Below are 19621 nucleotides of genomic sequence, written 5' to 3'. Positions count from 1 at the left end.
ATGCAGATTCCAGAAATGGCTCGTTAGAACGGCAAGGGTTTGGGGAACGCGAGCATGTTCTCAGTTTTTTAATCGGATGAAAAATGACCAAATGAGAGCAGGTTGAAAACTTATGATTGATCGAAAATGAAGAGGCAAAAACGGCGAAAATTACATTGAAAAGAGATCAAAAATGTGCGACTTCTCCTCGCTTAAAGTGAAAATAAAGGTACTAAATGACACCTTAGCCAAATAAAACTTAGTTCTTCAGAAAGCAGAGGCTTGTGGCTACAAAATGTGCGAATTTGATGTCTAGTGAGCAAAGATTGTGGCCATGGTGACGAGTTGAAGTGAAACTTTTGGAAATAGATTTTTTGGTTCCCGTCACTGAAGCCTTAATTGCATATCAGAGTGGCGATTACACTCACTGTCTTTGAACCCGCACAGGGGGAAGAGCTTTCATTCCTTAATATTTTTTTTGACACTGAGCTAAAGATGGGAAAAATTCCAACAAAATGAGCTAAAATTCATATCAATCGGTTAACGTATGCACGCGCAGCGTCTCTTTGAAAAAGGTGCTTGATGTGTGATTTTGTCTTTCCTTTTCCCATTCATTCCTATGGGACTTTTATTTGGGAGTTTTTTGGGAATAGCGTCGCCATGGTAACTGGGAATTCTTATAAAAATAATAGCGCACCGAGTCAGATCGAGCCGCATCGTTTGATACCTCATTTGTCCCGGTGCGATCTACGGTACGGGCCGCATTTTAGCAGAAAAAAACGCGGAAGATTAAAAAATAAGAAAAAAAACTAGAAAAATTCCCGCGGAAATTTTGAATGGGCCTGCTAACTCTTTTCAATGAGCTGAACAGTTTAAACTTTCAACCATTGAAATCGGTCAAGAAATGTGGAAGTTAACAATAATCAACAGTATGTTACTGCCCCTTTAAGAAACATGCACATTCACGCACACACATTTGATTTTAAGTAACATTTCAATGAGCTGAACAGTTTAAAATTTAAACCATTGAAATCGGTCAAGAAATGTGGAAGTTCAACACAATCAAGTATCTTACTGCCCCTTTACAAAACATGCACATTCACGCACACACATTTGATTTTAAGTTGTGAGGAGACGTCACGCACCAACACTCCATTGATTTGTATAGGATTACGCTCACCTCAAACAAAAGCCTCTCGCGACTTAACGGTTGAAGATGCAGATTCCAGAAATGGCTTGTTAGAACGGCAAGGGTTTGGGGAACGCGAGCATGTTCTCAGATTTTTAATCGGATGAAAAATGACCAAATGAGAGCAGGTTGAAAACTTATGATTGATCGAAAATGAAGAGGGAAAAAACGGCGAAATTAACATGGAGGAGATAGGCGAGAAAGTCCGACTTCTCCTCGCTTAAAGTGAAAATAAAGGTACTAAATGACACCTTAGCCAAATAAAACTTAGTTTTTCAGAAAGCAGAGGCTTGTGGCTACAAAATGTGTGAATTTGATGTCTAGTGAGCAAAGATTGTGGCCATGGTGACGAGTTGAAGTGAAACTTTTGGAAATAGATTTTTTGGTTCCCGTCACTGAAGCCTTAATTGCATATCAGAGTGGCGATTACACTCACTGTCTTTGAACCCGCACAGGGGGAAGAGCTTTCATTCCTTAATATTTTTTTTGACACTGAGCTAAAGATGGGAAAAATTCCAACAAAATGAGCTAAAATTCATATCAATCGGTGAACGTATGCGCGCGCAGCGTGTCTTGGAAAAAGGTGCTCGTTTGGAGTTGATATCCCATTCATTCCTATGGGTTTTTCCTTCCTTGAATTTTGGGTGGTTTTTTGGGAATAGCGTCGCCATGGTAACTGGGAATTCTTATAAAAATAATAGCGCAGCGAGTCAGAGCGAGCCGCATCGTTTGATACCTCATTTGTCCCGGTGCGATCTACGGTTCGGGCCGCATTTTTGCGGAAAAGTCGGTGGAAGAATAAAAAAGAAAAAGAAAAATAACTAGAAAAATTCCCGCGGAAATTTTGAATGGGCCTGCTAACTCTTGCAACTCTTTTCAATGAGCTGAACAGTTTAAAATTTAAACCGTTGAAATCGCTCAAGAAATGTGGAAGTTAACCATAATCTACTAAAAGTATTACTGCCCCTTTAAGAAACATGCACATTCACGCACACACATTTGATTTTAACTAACATTTCAATGAGATGAACAGTTTAAAATTTCAACCATTGAAATCGCTCAAGAAATGTAAAAGTTAACCATAATCAAGATCAAATAAAGTATCTTACTGTCCCTTTAAGAAACATGCACATTCACGCACACACATTTGATTTTAACCAACATTTCAATGAGCTGAACAGTTTAAAATTTCAACCATTGAAATCGGTCAAGAAATGTGGAAGTTAACCAAAATCAACAGTATGTTACTGCCCCTTTAAGAAACATGCACATTCACGCACACACATTTGATTTTAACTAACATTTCAATGAGCTGAACAGTTTAAAATTCAAACCATTGAAATCGGTCAAGAAATGTGGAATCTACCATAATTAACAGTATCTCACTGCCCCTTTACAAAACATGCACATTCACGCACACACATTTGATTTTAAGTTGTGAGGAGACGTCACGCACCAACACTCCATTGATTTGTATGGGATTACGCTCACCTCAAACAAAAGCCTCTCGCGACTTAACGGTTGAAGATGCAGATTCCAGAAATGGCTCGTTAGAACGGCAAGGGTTTGGGGAACGCGAGCATGTTCTCAGTTTTTTAATCGGATGAAAAATGACCAAATGAGAGCAGGTTGAAAACTTATGATTGATCGAAAATGAAGAGGGAAAAAACGGCGAAATTAACATGGAGGAGATAGGCGTCAAAGTCCGACTTCTCCTCGCTTAAAGTGAAAATAAAGGTACTAAATGACACCGTAGCCAAATAAAACTTAGTTCTTCAGAAAGCAGAGGCTTGTGGCTACAAAATGTGCGAATTTGATGTCTAGTGAGCAAAGATTGTGGCCATGGTGACGAGTTGAAGTGAAACTTTTGGAAATAGATTTTTTGGTTCCCGTCACTGAAGCCTTAATTAGTCACACTCTAAATAGGCGACTTTTCCCCTTTGCTCACTGTCTTTGAACCCTCACAGGGGGGAGAGCTTTCATTCCTTAAAAATTTTTTTGACACTGAGCTAAAGATGACAAAAATTCCAACAAAATGAGCTAATTTTCATATCGGTCGGTTAATGTATGCGCGCGCAGCGTGTCTTTGAAAAAGGTGCTTGATTGGAGTTGATCTCTTTCGGATTCCCATTCATTCCTATGGGACTTTATTTGGGAGTTTTTTGGGAATAGCGTCGCCATGGTAACTGGGAATTCTTAGAAAAATAATAGCGCAGCGAGTCAGAGCGAGCCGCATCGTTTGATACCTCATTTGTCCCGGTGCGATGTACGGTTCGGGCCGCATTTTTGCGGAAAAGTCGGTGGAAGATAATATATGGAAGAAAAATAATAAACCCTTTTCTAGGGTGGATAGTAATATGTGCCTGCTTGCTCCGCAAGCAGCAGCTTCGCTGCTGCTTGCTCCGCTTAGCAGGCCCATAATAAACCCTTTTCTAGGGTGGATAGTAATATGTGCCTGCTTGCTCCGCAAGCAGCAGCTTCGCTGCTGCTTGCTCCGCTTAGCAGGCCCATAATAAACCCTTTTTCTAGGATAGTAATATGTGCCTGCTTGCTCCGCAAGCAGCAGCTTCGCTGCTGCTTGCTCCGCTTAGCAGGCCCATAATAAACCCTTTTCTAGGGTGGATAGTAATATGTGCCTGCTTGCTCCGCAAGCAGCAGCTTCGCTGCTGCTTGCTCCGCTTAGCAGGCCCATAATTATGGGCCTGCTGCGAAGCAGAAGGCACATATTACTATCCTAGAAAAAGTGGTTTAATATTATTATGGGCCTGCTAAGCGGAGCAAGCAGCAGCGAAGCTGCTGCTTGCGGAGCAAGCAGGCACATATTACTATCCACCCTAGAAAAGTGTATATTATTATGGGCCTGCTAAGCGGAGCAAGCAGCAGCGAAGCTGCTGCTTGCGGAGCAAGCAGGCACATATTACTATCCACCCTAGAAAAGGGTTTAATATTATTATGGGCCTGCTAAGCGGAGCAAGCAGCAGCGAAGCTGATGCTTGCGGAGCAAGCAGGCACATATTACTATCCTAGAAAAAAGGGTTTAATATTATTATTTTTTAATCTTCCGCGTTTTTTTCTGCTAAAATGCGGCCCGTACCGTAGATCGCACCGGCACGAATGAGGTATCAAACGATGCGGCTCGATCTGACTCGGTGCGGCATTATTTTTCTAAGAATTCCCAGTTACCATGGCGACGCTATTCCCAAAAAACTCCCAAATAAAGTCCCATAGGAATGAATGGGAATCCGAAAGAGATCAACTCCAATCAAGCACCTTTTTCAAAGACACGCTGCGCGCGCATACGTTAACCAACCGATATGAAAAATAGCTCATTTTGTTGGAATTTTTGTCATCTTTAGCTCAGTGTCAAAAAAAAAATTAAGGAATGAAAGCTCTCCCCCCTGTGCGGGTTCAAAGACAGTGAGGAAAGGGGTGAAAGTCGCCTTTCTTGCATCAGTTAGAGTGTGACTAATTAAGGTCTGAGTGCTGGGAACCAAAAAATATATTTCCAAAAGTTTCACTTCAACTCGTCACCATGGCCACAATCTTTGCTCACTAGACATCAAATTCGCACATTTTGTAGCCACAAGCCTCTGCTTTCTGACAAACTAAGTTTTATTTGGCTAAGGTGTCATTTAGTACCTTTATTTTCACTTTAAGCGAGGAGAAGTCGCACATTTTTGATCTCTTTTCAATGTAATTTTCGCCGTTTTTCCCTCTTCATTTTCGATCAATCATAAGTTTTGAACCTGCTCTCATTTGGTCATTTTTCATCCGATTAAAAAACTGAGAACATGCTCGCGTTCCCCAAACCCTTGCCGTTCTAACGAGTCATTTCTGGAATCTGCATCTTCAACAGTTAAGTCGCGAGAGGCTTTTGTTTGAGGTGAGCGTAATCCTATACAAATCAATGGAGTGTTGGTGCGTGACGTCTCCTCACAACTTAAAATCAAATGTGTGTGCGTGAATGTGCATGTTTTGTAAAGGGGCAGTGAGATACTGTTAATTATGGTAGATTCCACATTTCTTGACCGATTTCAATGGTTTGAATTTTAAACTGTTCAGCTCATTGAAATGTTACTTAAAATCAAATGTGTGTGCGTGAATGTGCATGTTTCTTAAAGGGGCAGTAACATACTGTTGATTATGGTTAACTTGCACATTTCTTGACCGATTTCAATGGTTGAAAGTTTAAACTGTTCAGCTCATTGAAAAGAGTTAGCAGGCCCATTCAAAATTTCCGCGGGAATTTTTCTAGTTATGGGCCTGCTAAGCGGAGCAAGCAGCAGCGAAGCTGCTGCTTGCGGAGCAAGCAGGCACATATTACTATCCACCCTAGAAAAGGGTTTATTATTATTATGGGCCTGCTAAGCGGAGCAAGCAGCAGCGAAGCTGCTGCTTGCGGAGCAAGCAGGCACATATTACTATCCTAGAAAAAAGGGTTTAATATTATTCTTCTTATTATGGGCCTGCTAAGCGGAGCAAGCAGCAGCGAAGCTGCTGCTTGCGGAGCAAGCAGGCACATATTACTATCCACCCTAGAAAAGTGTATATTATTATTTTTTATTATTCCACGACTTTTCCGCTAAAATGCGGCCCGAACCGTAGATCGCACCGGGACAAATGAGGTATCAAACGATGCGGCTCGCTCTGACTCGCTGCGCTATTATTTTTATAAGAATTCCCAGTTACCATGGCGACGCTATTCCCAAAAAACTCCCAAATAAAAGTCCCATAGGAATGAATGGGAAAAGGAAAGACAAAATCACACATCAAGCACCTTTTTCAAAGAGACGCTGCGCGTGCATACGTTAACCGATTGATATGAATTTTAGCTCATTTTGTTGGAATTTTTCCCATCTTTAGCTCAGTGTCAAAAAAAATATTAAGGAATGAAAGCTCTTCCCCCTGTGCGGGTTCAAAGACAGTGAGTGTAATCGCCACTCTGATATGCAATTAAGGCTTCAGTGACGGGAACCAAAAAAATCTATTTCCAAAAGTTTCACTTCAACTCGTCACCATGGCCACAATCTTTGCTCACTAGACATCAAATTCACACATTTTGTAGCCACAAGCCTCTGCTTTCTGAAAAACTAAGTTTTATTTGGCTAAGGTGTCAATTAGTACCTTTATTTTCACTTTAAGCGAGGAGAAGTCGGACTTTGGCGCCTATCTCCTCCATGTTAATTTCGCCGTTTTTTCCCTCTTCATTTTCGATCAATCATAAGTTTTCAACCTGCTCTCATTTGGTCATTTTTCATCCGATTAAAAAACTGAGAACATGCTCGCGTTCCCCAAACCCTTGCCGTTCTAACGAGCCATTTCTGGAATCTGCATCTTCAACCGTTAAGTCGCGAGAGGCTTTTGTTTGAGGTGAGCGTAATCCTATACAAATCAATGGAGTGTTGGTGCGTGACGTCTCCTCACAACTTAAAATCAAATGTGTGTGCGTGAATGTGCATGTTTTGTAAAGGGGCAGTGAGATACTGTTAATTATGGTAGATTCCACATTTCTTGACCGATTTCAATGGTTTGAATTTTAAACTGTTCAGCTCATTGAAATGTTACTTAAAATCAAATGTGTGTGCGTGAATGTGCATGTTTCTTAAAGGGGCAGTAATACTTTTAGTTGATTATAACTTCCACATTTCTTGAGCGATTTCAATGGTTTAAATTTTAAACTGTTCAGCTCATTGAAATGTTGGTTAAAATAAATTGTGTGTGCGTGAATGTGCATATTTCTTAAAGGGACAGTAAGATACTTTATTTGATCTTGATTATGGTTAACTTCCACATTTCTTGAGCGATTTCAATGGTTGAAAGTTTAAACTGTTCAGCTCATTGAAAAGAGTTGCAAGAGTTAGCAGGCCCATTCAAAATTTCCGCGGGAATTTTTCTAGTTTTTATATCATCTTCCAGCGACTTTTCCGCAAAAATAGGGCCCGAACCGTAGATCGCACCGGGACAAAAGAGGTATCAAACGATGCGGCTCGATCTGACTCGCTGCGCTATTATTTTTATAAGAATTCCCAGTTACCATGGCGACGCTATTCCCAAAAAACTCCCAAATAAAGTCCCATAGGAATGAATGGGAATCCGAAAGAGATCAACTCCAATCAAGCACCTTTTTCAAAGACACGCTGCGCGCGCATACATTAACCGACCGATATGAAAATTAGCTCATTTTGTTGGAATTTTTGTCATCTTTAGCTCAGTGTCAAAAAAAATTTTAAGGAATGAAAGCTCTCCCCCCTGTGAGGGTTCAAAGACAGTGAGCAAAGGGGAAAAGTCGCCTATTTAGAGTGTGACTAATTAAGGCTTCAGTGACGGGAACCAAAAAATCTATTTCCAAAAGTTTCACTTCAACTCGTCACCATGGCCACAATCTTTGCTCACTAGACATCAAATTCGCACATTTTGTAGCCACAAGCCTCTGCTTTCTGAAGAACTAAGTTTTATTTGGCTACGGTGTCATTTAGTACCTTTATTTTCACTTTAAGCGAGGAGAAGTCGGACTTTGACGCCTATCTCCTCCATGTTAATTTCGCCGTTTTTTCCCTCTTCATTTTCGATCAATCATAAGTTTTCAACCTGCTCTAATTTGGTCATTTTTCATCCGATTAAAAAACTGAGAACATGCTCGCGTTCCCCAAACCCTTGCCGTTCTAACGAGCCATTTCTGGAATCTGCATCTTCAACCGTTAAGTCGCGAGAGGCTTTTGTTTGAGGTGAGCGTAATCCTATACAAATCAATGGAGTGTTGGTGCGTGACGTCTCCTCACAACTTAAAATCAAATGTGTGTGCGTGAATGTGCATGTTTTGTAAAGGGGCAGTGAGATACTGTTAATTATGGTAGATTCCACATTTCTTGACCGATTTCAATGGTTTGAATTTTAAACTGTTCAGCTCATTGAAATGTTACTTAAAATCAAATGTGTGTGCGTGAATGTGCATGTTTCTTAAAGGGGCAGTAACATACTGTTGATTATGGTTAACTTTTACATTTCTTGAGCAATTTCAATGGTTTAAATTTTAAACTGTTCAGCTCATTGAAATGTTGGTTAAAATCAAATGTGTGTGCGTGAATGTGCATGTTTCTTAAAGGGGCAGTAATACTTTTAGTAGATTATGGTTAACTTCCACATTTCTTGACCGATTTCAATGGTTGAAAGTTTAAACTGTTCAGCTCATTGAAAAGAGTTAGCAGGCCCATTCAAAATTTCCGCGGGAATTTTTCTAGTTATGGGCCTGCTAAGCGGAGCAAGCAGCAGCGAAGCTGCTGCTTGCGGAGCAAGCAGGCACATATTACTATCCACCCTAGAAAAGTGTTTATTCTTCTTATTTTTATTATGGGCCTGCTAAGCGGAGCAAGCAGCAGCGAAGCTGCTGCTTGCGGAGCAAGCAGGCACATATTACTATCCACCCAGGAAAAGTGTTTAATAATATTATTATTTTTATATCATCTTCCAGCGACTTTTCCGCAAAAATAGGGCCCGAACCGTAGATCGCACCGGGACAAAAGAGGTATCAAACGATGCGGCTCGATCTGACTCGCTGCGCTATTATTTTTATAAGAATTCCCAGTTACCATGGCGACGCTATTCCCAAAAAACTCCCAAATAAAAGTCCCATAGGAATGAATGGGAAAAGGAAAGACAAAATCACACATCAAGCACCTTTTTCAAAGAGACGCTGCGCGTGCATACGTTAACCGATTGATATGAATTTTAGCTCATTTTGTTGGAATTTTTCCCATCTTTAGCTCAGTGTCAAAAAAAATATTAAGGAATGAAAGCTCTTCCCCCTGTGCGGGTTCAAAGACAGTGAGTGTAATCGCCACTCTGATATGCAATTAAGGCTTCAGTGACGGGAACCAAAAAATATATTTCCAAAAGTTTCACTTCAACTCGTCACCATGGCCACAATCTTTGCTCACTAGACATCAAATTCACACATTTTGTAGCCACAAGCCTCTGCTTTCTGAAAAACTACGTTTTATTTGGCTACGGTGTCATTTAGTACCTTTATTTTCACTTTAAGCGAGGAGAAGTCGGACTTTGACGCCTATCTCCTCCATGTAATTTTCGCCGTTTTTCCCTCTTCATTTTCGATCAATCATAAGTTTTGAACCTGCTCTCATTTGGTCATTTTTCATCCGATTAAAAAACTGAGAACATGCTCGCGTTCCCCAAACCCTTGCCGTTCTAACGAGCCATTTCTGGAATCTGCATCTTCAACCGTTAAGTCGCGAGAGGCTTTTGTTTGAGGTGAGCGTAATCCTATACAAATCAATGGAGTGTTGGTGCGTGACGTCTCCTCACAACTTAAAATCCAATGTGTGTGCGTGAATGTGCATGTTTTGTAAAGGGGCAGTGAGATACTGTTAATTATGGTAGATTCCACATTTCTTGACCGATTTCAATGGTTTGAATTTTAAACTGTTCAGCTCATTGAAATGTTACTTAAAATCAAATGTGTGTGCGTGAATGTGCATGTTTCTTAAAGGGGCAGTAACATACTGTTGATTTTGGTTAACTTCCACATTTCTTGACCGATTTCAATGGTTGAAAGTTTAAACTGTTCAGCTCATTGAAATGTTAGTTAAAATCAAATGTATGTGCGTGAATGTGCATGTTTCTTAAAGGGGCAGTAATACTTTTAGTTGATTATAACTTCCACATTTCTTGAGCGATTTCAACGGTTGAAATTTTAAACTGCTCATTGAAAAGAGTTGCAAGAGTTAGCAGGCCCATTCAAAATTTCCGCGGGAATTTTTCTAGTTTTTTTTATTCTTATTTTTCTTATTTTTTAATCTTCCACAGTTTTTTCCGCAAGAATGCAGCCCGTACCGTACATCGCACCGGGACAAATGAAGTATCAAACGATGCGGCTCGATCTGACTCGATGCGGCATTATTTTTCTAAGAATTCCCACTTACCATGGCGATGCTATTCCCAAAAAACTCCCAAATAAAAGTCCCATAGGAATGAATGGGAAAAGGAAAGACAAAATCACACATCAAGCACCTTTTTCAAAGACACGCTGCGCGCGCATACGTTAACCGATTGATATGAATTTTAGCTCATTTTGTTGGAATTTTTCCCATCTTTAGCTCAGTGTCAAAAAACAAATTAAGGAATGAAAGCTCTTCCCCCTGTGCGGGTTCAAAGACAGTGAGTGTAATCGCCACTCTGATACCCAATTAAGCTTTCAGTGACGGGAACCAAAAAATATATTTCCAAAAGTTTCACTTCAACTCGTCACCATGGCCACAATCTTTGCTCACTAGACATCAAATTCGCACATTTTGTAGCCACAAGCCTCTGCTTTCTGAAAAACTAAGTTTTATTTGGCTAAGGTGTCATTTAGTACCTTTATTTTCACTTTAAGCGAGGAGAAGTCGGACTTTGGCGCCTATCTCCTCCATGTAAATTTCGCCGTTTTTTCCCTCTTCATTTTCGATCAATCATAAGTTTTCAACCTGCTCTCATTTGGTCATTTTTCATCCGATTAAAAAACTGAGAACATGCTCGCGTTCCCCAAACCCTTGCCGTTCTAACGAGCCATTTCTGGAATCTGCATCTTCAACCGTTAAGTCGCGAGAGGCTTTTGTTTGAGGTGAGCGTAATCCTATACAAATCAATGGAGTGTTGGTGCGTGACGTCTCCTCACAACTTAAAATCAAATGTGTGTGCGTGAATGTGCATGTTTTGTAAAGGGGCAGTGAGATACTGTTAATTATGGTAGATTCCACATTTCTTGACCGATTTCAATGGTTTGAATTTTAAACTGTTCAGCTCATTGAAATGTTACTTAAAATCAAATGTGTGTGCGTGAATGTGCATGTTTCTTAAAGGGGCAGTAACATACTGTGGATTATGGTTAACTTTTACATTTCTTGAGCGATTTCAATGGTTTAAATTTTAAACTGTTCAGCTCATTGAAATGTTGGTTAAAATCAAATGTGTGTGCGTGAATGTGCATATTTCTTAAAGGGACAGTAAGATACTTTATTTGATCTTGATTATGGTTAACTTTTACATTTCTTGAGCGATTTCAATGGTTGAAATTTTAAACTGTTCAGCTCATTGAAATGTTAGTTAAAATCAAATGTATGTGCGTGAATGTGCATGTTTCTTAAAGGGGCAGTAATACTTTTAGTTGATTATAACTTCCACATTTCTTGAGCGATTTCAACGGTTGAAATTTTAAACTGCTCATTGAAAAGAGTTGCAAGAGTTAGCAGGCCCATTCAAAATTTCCGCGGGAATTTTTCTAGTTCTTAATCTTATTTTTTAATCTTCCACAGTTTTTTCCGCAAGAATGCAGCCCGTACCGTACATCGCACCGGGACAAATGAAGTATCAAACGATGCGGCTCGATCTGACTCGATGCGGCATTATTTTTCTAAGAATTCCCACTTACCATGGCGATGCTATTCCCAAAAAACTCCCAAATAAAAGTCCCATAGGAATGAATGGGAAAAGGAAAGACAAAATCACACATCAAGCACCTTTTTCAAAGACACGCTGCGCGCGCATACGTTAACCGATTGATATGAATTTTAGCTCATTTTGTTGGAATTTTTCCCATCTTTAGCTCAGTGTCAAAAAAAATATTAAGGAATGAAAGCTCTTCCCCCTGTGCGGGTTCAAAGACAGTGAGTGTAATCGCCACTCTGATATGCAATTAAGGCTTCAGTGACGGGAACCAAAAAAATCTATTTCCAAAAGTTTCACTTCAACTCGTCACCATGGCCACAATCTTTGCTCACTAGACATCAAATTCACACATTTTGTAGCCACAAGCCTCTGCTTTCTGAAAAACTAAGTTTTATTTGGCTAAGGTGTCAATTAGTACCTTTATTTTCACTTTAAGCGAGGAGAAGTCGGACTTTGGCGCCTATCTCCTCCATGTTAATTTCGCCGTTTTTTCCCTCTTCATTTTCGATCAATCATAAGTTTTCAACCTGCTCTCATTTGGTCATTTTTCATCCGATTAAAAAACTGAGAACATGCTCGCGTTCCCCAAACCCTTGCCGTTCTAACGAGCCATTTCTGGAATCTGCATCTTCAACCGTTAAGTCGCGAGAGGCTTTTGTTTGAGGTGAGCGTAATCCTATACAAATCAATGGAGTGTTGGTGCGTGACGTCTCCTCACAACTTAAAATCAAATGTGTGTGCGTGAATGTGCATGTTTTGTAAAGGGGCAGTGAGATACTGTTAATTATGGTAGATTCCACATTTCTTGACCGATTTCAATGGTTTGAATTTTAAACTGTTCAGCTCATTGAAATGTTACTTAAAATCAAATGTGTGTGCGTGAATGTGCATGTTTCTTAAAGGGGCAGTAACATAGTGTTGATTATGGTTAACTTCCACATTTCTTGACCCATTTCAATGGTTGAAAGTTTAAACTGTTCAGCTCATTGAAATGTTACTTAAAATCAAATGTGTGTGCGTGAATGTGCATGTTTCTTAAAGGGGCAGTAACATACTGTTGATTATGGTAGATTCCACATTTCTTGACCGATTTCAATGGTTTAAATTTTAAACTGTTCAGCTCATTGAAATGTTACTTAAAATCAAATGTGTGTGCGTGAATGTGCATGTTTTGTAAAGGGGCAGTAAGATACTTTTAGTTGATGTTGATTATGGTGAACTTCCACATTTCTTGACTGATTTCAATGGTTTAAATTTTAAACTGTTCAGCTCATTGAAATGTTAGTTAAAACCAAATGTGTGTGCGTGAATGTGCATGTTTCTTAAAGGGGCAGTAATACTTTTAGTAGATTATGGTTAACTTCCACATTTCTTGAGCGATTTCAATGGTTGAAAGTTTAAACTGTTCAGCTCATTGAAAAGAGTTAGCAGGCCCATTCAAAATTTCCGCGGGAATTTTTCTAGTTATGGGCCTGCTAAGCGGAGCAAGCAGCAGCGAAGCTGCTGCTTGCGGAGCAAGCAGGCACATATTACTATCCACCCTAGAAAAGGGTTTATTATTTTTTTTTTTATATTATCTTCCACCGACTTTTCCGCAAAAATGCGGCCCGAACCGTAGATCGCACCGGGACAAAAGAGGTATCAAACGATGCGGCTCGATCTGACTCGCTGCGCTATTATTTTTATAAGAATTCCCAGTTACCATGGCGACACAATTCCCCAAAATGTCCCCCAAAAAGTCCCATAGGAATGAATGGGAATCCGAAAATGATCACATCAAATCAAGCACCTTTTTCCAAGACACGCTGCGCGCGCATACATTAACCGACCGATATGAAAATTAGCTCATTTTGTTGGAATTTTTGTCATCTTTAGCTCAGTGTCAAAAAAAAAATTAAGGAATGAAAGCTCTCCCCCCTGTGCGGGTTCAAAGACAGTGAGCAAAGGGTGAAAGTCGCCTATTTAGAGTGTGACTAATTAAGGTCTGAGTGCTGGGAACCAAAAAATATATTTCCAAAAGTTTCACTTCAACTCGTCACCATGGCCACAATCTTTGCTCACTAGACATCAAATTCGCACATTTTGTAGCCACAAGCCTCTGCTTTCTGAAGAACTAAGTTTTATTTGGCTAAGGTGTCATTTAGTACCTTTATTTTCACTTTAAGCGAGGAGAAGTCGCACATTTTTGATCTCTTTTCAATGTAATTTTCGCCGTTTTTCCCTCTTCATTTTCGATCAATCATAAGTTTTCAACCTGCTCTCATTTGGTCATTTTTCATCCGATTAAAAAACTGAGAACATGCTCGCGTTCCCCAAACCCTTGCCGTTCTAACGAGCCATTTCTGGAATCTGCATCTTCAACCGTTAAGTCGCGAGAGGCTTTTGTTTGAGGTGAGCGTAATCCTATACAAATCAATGGAGTGTTGGTGCGTGACGTCTCCTCACAACTTAAAATCAAATGTGTGTGCGTGAATGTGCATGTTTTGTAAAGGGGCAGTGAGATACTGTTAATTATGGTAGATTCCACATTTCTTGACCGATTTCAATGGTTTGAATTTTAAACTGTTCAGCTCATTGAAATGTTGGTTAAAATCAAATGTGTGTGCGTGAATGTGCATATTTCTTAAAGGGACAGTAAGATACTTTATTTGATCTTGATTATGGTTAACTTTTACATTTCTTGAGCGATTTCAATGGTTTGAATTTTAAACTGTTCAGCTCATTGAAATGTTACTTAAAATCAAATGTGTGTGCGTGAATGTGCATGTTTCTTAAAGGGGCAGTAATACTTTTAGTAGATTATGGTTAACTTTTACATTTCTTGAGCGATTTCAATGGTTTAAATTTTAAACTGTTCAGCTCATTGAAATGTTGGTTAAAATCAAATGTGTGTGCGTGAATGTGCATGTTTCTTAAAGGGGCAGTAACATACTGTTGATTATGGTTAACTTTTACATTTCTTGAGCGATTTCAATGGTTGAAATTTTAAACTGTTCAGCTCATTGAAATGTTGGTTAAAATCAAATGTGTGTGCGTGAATGTGCATGTTTCTTAAAGGGACAGTAAGATACTTTATTTGATCTTGATTATGGTTAACTTTTACATTTCTTGAGCGATTTCAATGGTTTAAATTTTAAACTGTTTAGCTCATTGAAATGTTACTTAAAATCAAATGTGTGTGCGTGAATGTGCATGTTTCTTAAAGGGGCAGTAACACTTTTAGTAGATTATGGTTAACTTGCACATTTCTTGACCGATTTCAATGGTTGAAAGTTTAAACTGTTCAGCTCATTGAAAAGAGTTAGCAGGCCCATTCAAAATTTCCGCGGGAATTTTTCTAGTTATTTTTATATTATCTTCCAGCGACTTTTCCGCAAGAATAGGGGCCGTACCGTAGATCGCACCGCGACAAATAAGGTATCAAACGATGCGGCTCGATTTGACTCGCTGCGCTATTATTTTCCTCAGAATTCCCAGTTACCATGGCGACACAATTCCCCAAAATGTCCCCCAAAAAGTCCCATAGGAATGAATGGGAATCCGAAAGAGATCAACTCCAATCAAGCACCTTTTTCAAAGACACGCTGCGCGCGCATACATTAACCGACCGATATGAAAATTAGCTCATTTTGTTGGAATTTTTGTCATCTTTAGCTCAGTGTCAAAAAAAATTTTAAGGAATGAAAGCTCTCCCCCCTGTGAGGGTTCAAAGACAGTGAGCAAAGGGGAAAAGTCGCCTATTTAGAGTGTGACTAATTAAGGCTTCAGTGACGGGAACCAAAAAATCTATTTCCAAAAGTTTCACTTCAACTCGTCACCATGGCCACAATCTTTGCTCACTAGACATCAAATTCGCACATTTTGTAGCCACAAGCCTCTGCTTTCTGAAGAAGTAAGTTTTATTTGGCTACGGTGTCATTTAGTACCTTTATTTTCACTTTAAGCGAGGAGAAGTCGGACTTTGACGCCTATCTCCTCCATGTTAATTTCACCGTTTTTTCCCTCTTCATTTTCGATCAATCATAAGTTTTCAACCTGCTCTCATTTGGTCATTTTTCATCCGATTAAAAAACTGAGAACATGCTCGCGTTCCCCAAACCCTTGCCGTTCTAACGAGCCATTTCTGGAATCTGCATCTTCAACCGTTAAGTCGCGAGAGGCTTTTGTTTGAGGTGAGCGTAATCCTATACAAATCAATGGAGTGTTGGTGCGTGACGTCTCCTCACAACTTAAAATCAAATGTGTGTGCGTGAATGTGCATGTTTTGTAAAGGGGCAGTGAGATACTGTTAATTATGGTAGATTCCACATTTCTTGACCGATTTCAATGGTTTGAATTTTAAACTGTTCAGCTCATTGAAATGTTAGTTAAAATCAAATGTGTGTGCGTGAATGTGCATGTTTCTTAAAGGGGCAGTAACATACTGTTGATTTTGGTTAACTTCCACATTTCTTGACCGATTTCAATGGTTTAAATTTTAAACTGTTCAGCTCATTGAAATGTTGGTTAAAATCAAATGTGTGTGCGTGAATGTGCATATTTCTTAAAGGGACAGTAAGATACTTTATTTGATCTTGATTATGGTTAACTTGCACATTTCTTGAGCGATTTCAACGGTTGAAATTTTAAACTGTTCAGCTCATTGAAAAGAGTTGCAAGAGTTAGCAGGCCCATTCAAAATTTCCGCGGGAATTTTTCTAGTTATGGGCCTGCTAAGCGGAGCAAGCAGCAGCGAAGCTGCTGCTTGCGGAGCAAGCAGGCACATATTACTATCCTAGAAAAAGGGTTTATTATGGGCCTGCTAAGCGGAGCAAGCAGCAGCGAAGCTGCTGCTTGCGGAGCAAGCAGGCACATATTACTATCCACCCTAGAAAAGGGTTTATTATTTTTCTTTTTCTTTTTTATTCTTCCACCGACTTTTCCGCAAAAATGCGGCCCGAACCGTAGATCGCACCGGGACAAATGAGGTATCAAACGATGCGGCTCGCTCTGACTCGCTGCGCTATTATTTTTATAAGAATTCCCAGTTACCATGGCGACGCTATTCCCAAAAAACCACCCAAAATTCAAGGAAGGAAAAACCCATAGGAATGAATGGGATATCAACTCCAAACGAGCACCTTTTTCCAAGACACGCTGCGCGCGCATACGTTCACCGATTGATATGAATTTTAGCTCATTTTGTTGGAATTTTTCCCATCTTTAGCTCAGTGTCAAAAAAAATATTAAGGAATGAAAGCTCTTCCCCCTGTGCGGGTTCAAAGACAGTGAGTGTAATCGCCACTCTGATATGCAATTAAGGCTTCAGTGACGGGAACCAAAAAATCTATTTCCAAAAGTTTCACTTCAACTCGTCACCATGGCCACAATCTTTGCTCACTAGACATCAAATTCACACATTTTGTAGCCACAAGCCTCTGCTTTCTGAAAAACTAAGTTTTATTTGGCTAAGGTGTCATTTAGTACCTTTATTTTCACTTTAAGCGAGGAGAAGTCGGACTTTCTCGCCTATCTCCTCCATGTTAATTTCGCCGTTTTTTCCCTCTTCATTTTCGATCAATCATAAGTTTTCAACCTGCTCTCATTTGGTCATTTTTCATCCGATTAAAAAACTGAGAACATGCTCGCGTTCCCCAAACCCTTGCCGTTCTAACAAGCCATATCTGGAATCTGCATCTTCAACCGTTAAGTCGCGAGAGGCTTTTGTTTGAGGTGAGCGTAATCCTATACAAATCAATGGAGTGTTGGTGCGTGACGTCTCCTCACAACTTAAAATCAAATGTGTGTGCGTGAATGTGCATGTTTTGTAAAGGGGCAGTGAGATACTGTTAATTATGGTAGATTCCACATTTCTTGACCGATTTCAATGGTTTGAATTTTAAACTGTTCAGCTCATTGAAATGTTACTTAAAATCAAATGTGTGTGCGTGAATGTGCATGTTTCTTAAAGGGGCAGTAACATACTGTTGATTATTGTTAACTTCCACATTTCTTGACCGATTTCAATGGTTGAAAGTTTAAACTGTTCAGCTCATTGAAAAGAGTTAGCAGGCCCATTCAAAATTTCCGCGGGAATTTTTCTAGTTTTTTTTCTTATTTTTTAATCTTCCGCGTTTTTTTCTGCTAAAATGCGGCCCGTACCGTAGATCGCACCGGGACAAATGAGGTATCAAACGATGCGGCTCGATCTGACTCGGTGCGCTATTATTTTTATAAGAATTCCCAGTTACCATGGCGACGCTATTCCCAAAAAACTCCCAAATAAAAGTCCCATAGGAATGAATGGGAAAAGGAAAGACAAAATCACACATCAAGCACCTTTTTCAAAGAGACGCTGCGCGTGCATACGTTAACCGATTGATATGAATTTTAGCTCATTTTGTTGGAATTTTTCCCATCTTTAGCTCAGTGTCAAAAAAAATATTAAGGAATGAAAGCTCTTCCCCCTGTGCGGGTTCAAAGACAGTGAGTGTAATCGCCACTCTGATATGCAATTAAGGCTTCAGTGACGGGAACCAAAAAATCTATTTCCAAAAGTTTCACTTCAACTCGTCACCATGGCCACAATCTTTGCTCACTAGACATCAAATTCGCACATTTTGTAGCCACAAGCCTCTGCTTTCTGAAGAACTAAGTTTTATTTGGCTAAGGTGTCATTTAGTACCTTTATTTTCACTTTAAGCGAGGAGAAGTCGCACATTTTTGATCTCTTTTCAATGTAATTTTCGCCGTTTTTGCCTCTTCATTTTCGATCAATCATAAGTTTTCAACCTGCTCTCATTTGGTCATTTTTCATCCGATTAAAAAACTGAGAACATGCTCGCGTTCCCCAAACCCTTGCCGTTCTAACGAGCCATTTCTGGAATCTGCATCTTCAACCGTTAAGTCGCGAGAGGCTTTTGTTTGAGGTGAGCGTAATCCTATACAAATCAATGGAGTGTTGGTGCGTGACGTCTCCTCACAACTTAAAATCAAATGTGTGTGCGTGAATGTGCATGTTTTGTAAAGGGGCAGTGAGATACTGTTAATTATGGTAGATTCCACATTTCTTGACCGATTTCAATGGTTTGAATTTTAAACTGTTCAGCTCATTGAAATGTTACTTAAAATCAAATGTGTGTGCGTGAATGTGCATGTTTCTTAAAGGGGCAGTAACATACTGTTGATTATGGTTAACTTTTACATTTCTTGAGCGATTTCAATGGTTTAAATTTTAAACTGTTCAGCTCATTGAAATGTTGGTTAAAATCAAATGTGTGTGCGTGAATGTGCATATTTCTTAAAGGGACAGTAAGATACTTTATTTGATCTTGATTATGGTTAACTTTTACATTTCTTGAGCGATTTCAATGGTTGAAATTTTAAACTGTTCAGCTCATTGAAATGTTAGTTAAAATGAAATGTATGTGCGTGAATGTGCATGTTTCTTAAAGGGGCAGTAATACTTTTAGTTGATTATAACTTCCACATTTCTTGAGCGATTTCAACGGTTGAAATTTTAAACTGCTCATTGAAAAGAGTTGCAAGAGTTAGCAGGCCCATTCAAAATTTCCGCGGGAATTTTTCTAGTTATGGGCCTGCTAAGCGGAGCAAGCAGCAGCGAAGCTGCTGCTTGCGGAGCAAGCAGGCACATATTACTATCCTAGAAAAAGGGTTTATTATTTTTCTTCTTATTTTTTAATCTTCCGCGTTTTTTCTGCTAAAATGCGGCCCGTACCGTAGATCGCACCGGGACAAATGAGGTATCAAACGATGCGGCTCGATCTGACTCGGTGCGCTATTATTTTTATAAGAATTCCCAGTTACCATGGCGACGCTATTCCCAAAAAACTCCCAAATAAAAGTCCCATAGGAATGAATGGGAAAAGGAAAGACAAAATCACACATCAAGCACCTTTTTCAAAGAGACGCTGCGCGCGCATACGTTAACCGATTGATATGAAAATTAGCTCATTTTGTTGGAATTTTTGTCATCTTTAACTCAGTGTCAAAAAAAAAATTAAGGAATGAAAG

At 39.6% G+C, this 19621-nt stretch overlaps 1 protein-coding gene across 1 annotated transcript in view; it reads right to left on the bottom strand.

Annotated features, from left to right (window-relative positions):
• The window catches only part of arcn1b (archain 1b), a 65008-nt gene that overhangs the window by 13156 nt on the left and 32231 nt on the right, over positions 1-19621 (bottom strand). The window lies entirely within an intron of this gene.

Source organism: Leptonotus elevatus, chromosome 7, assembly GCF_054856555.1.
Source record: "Leptonotus elevatus isolate MCC_2025b chromosome 7, RoL_Lele_1.0, whole genome shotgun sequence".
Classification (NCBI taxonomy): Eukaryota; Metazoa; Chordata; class Actinopteri; order Syngnathiformes; family Syngnathidae; genus Leptonotus; species Leptonotus elevatus.
This window is presented reverse-complemented; position numbering and strand designations above follow the sequence as displayed.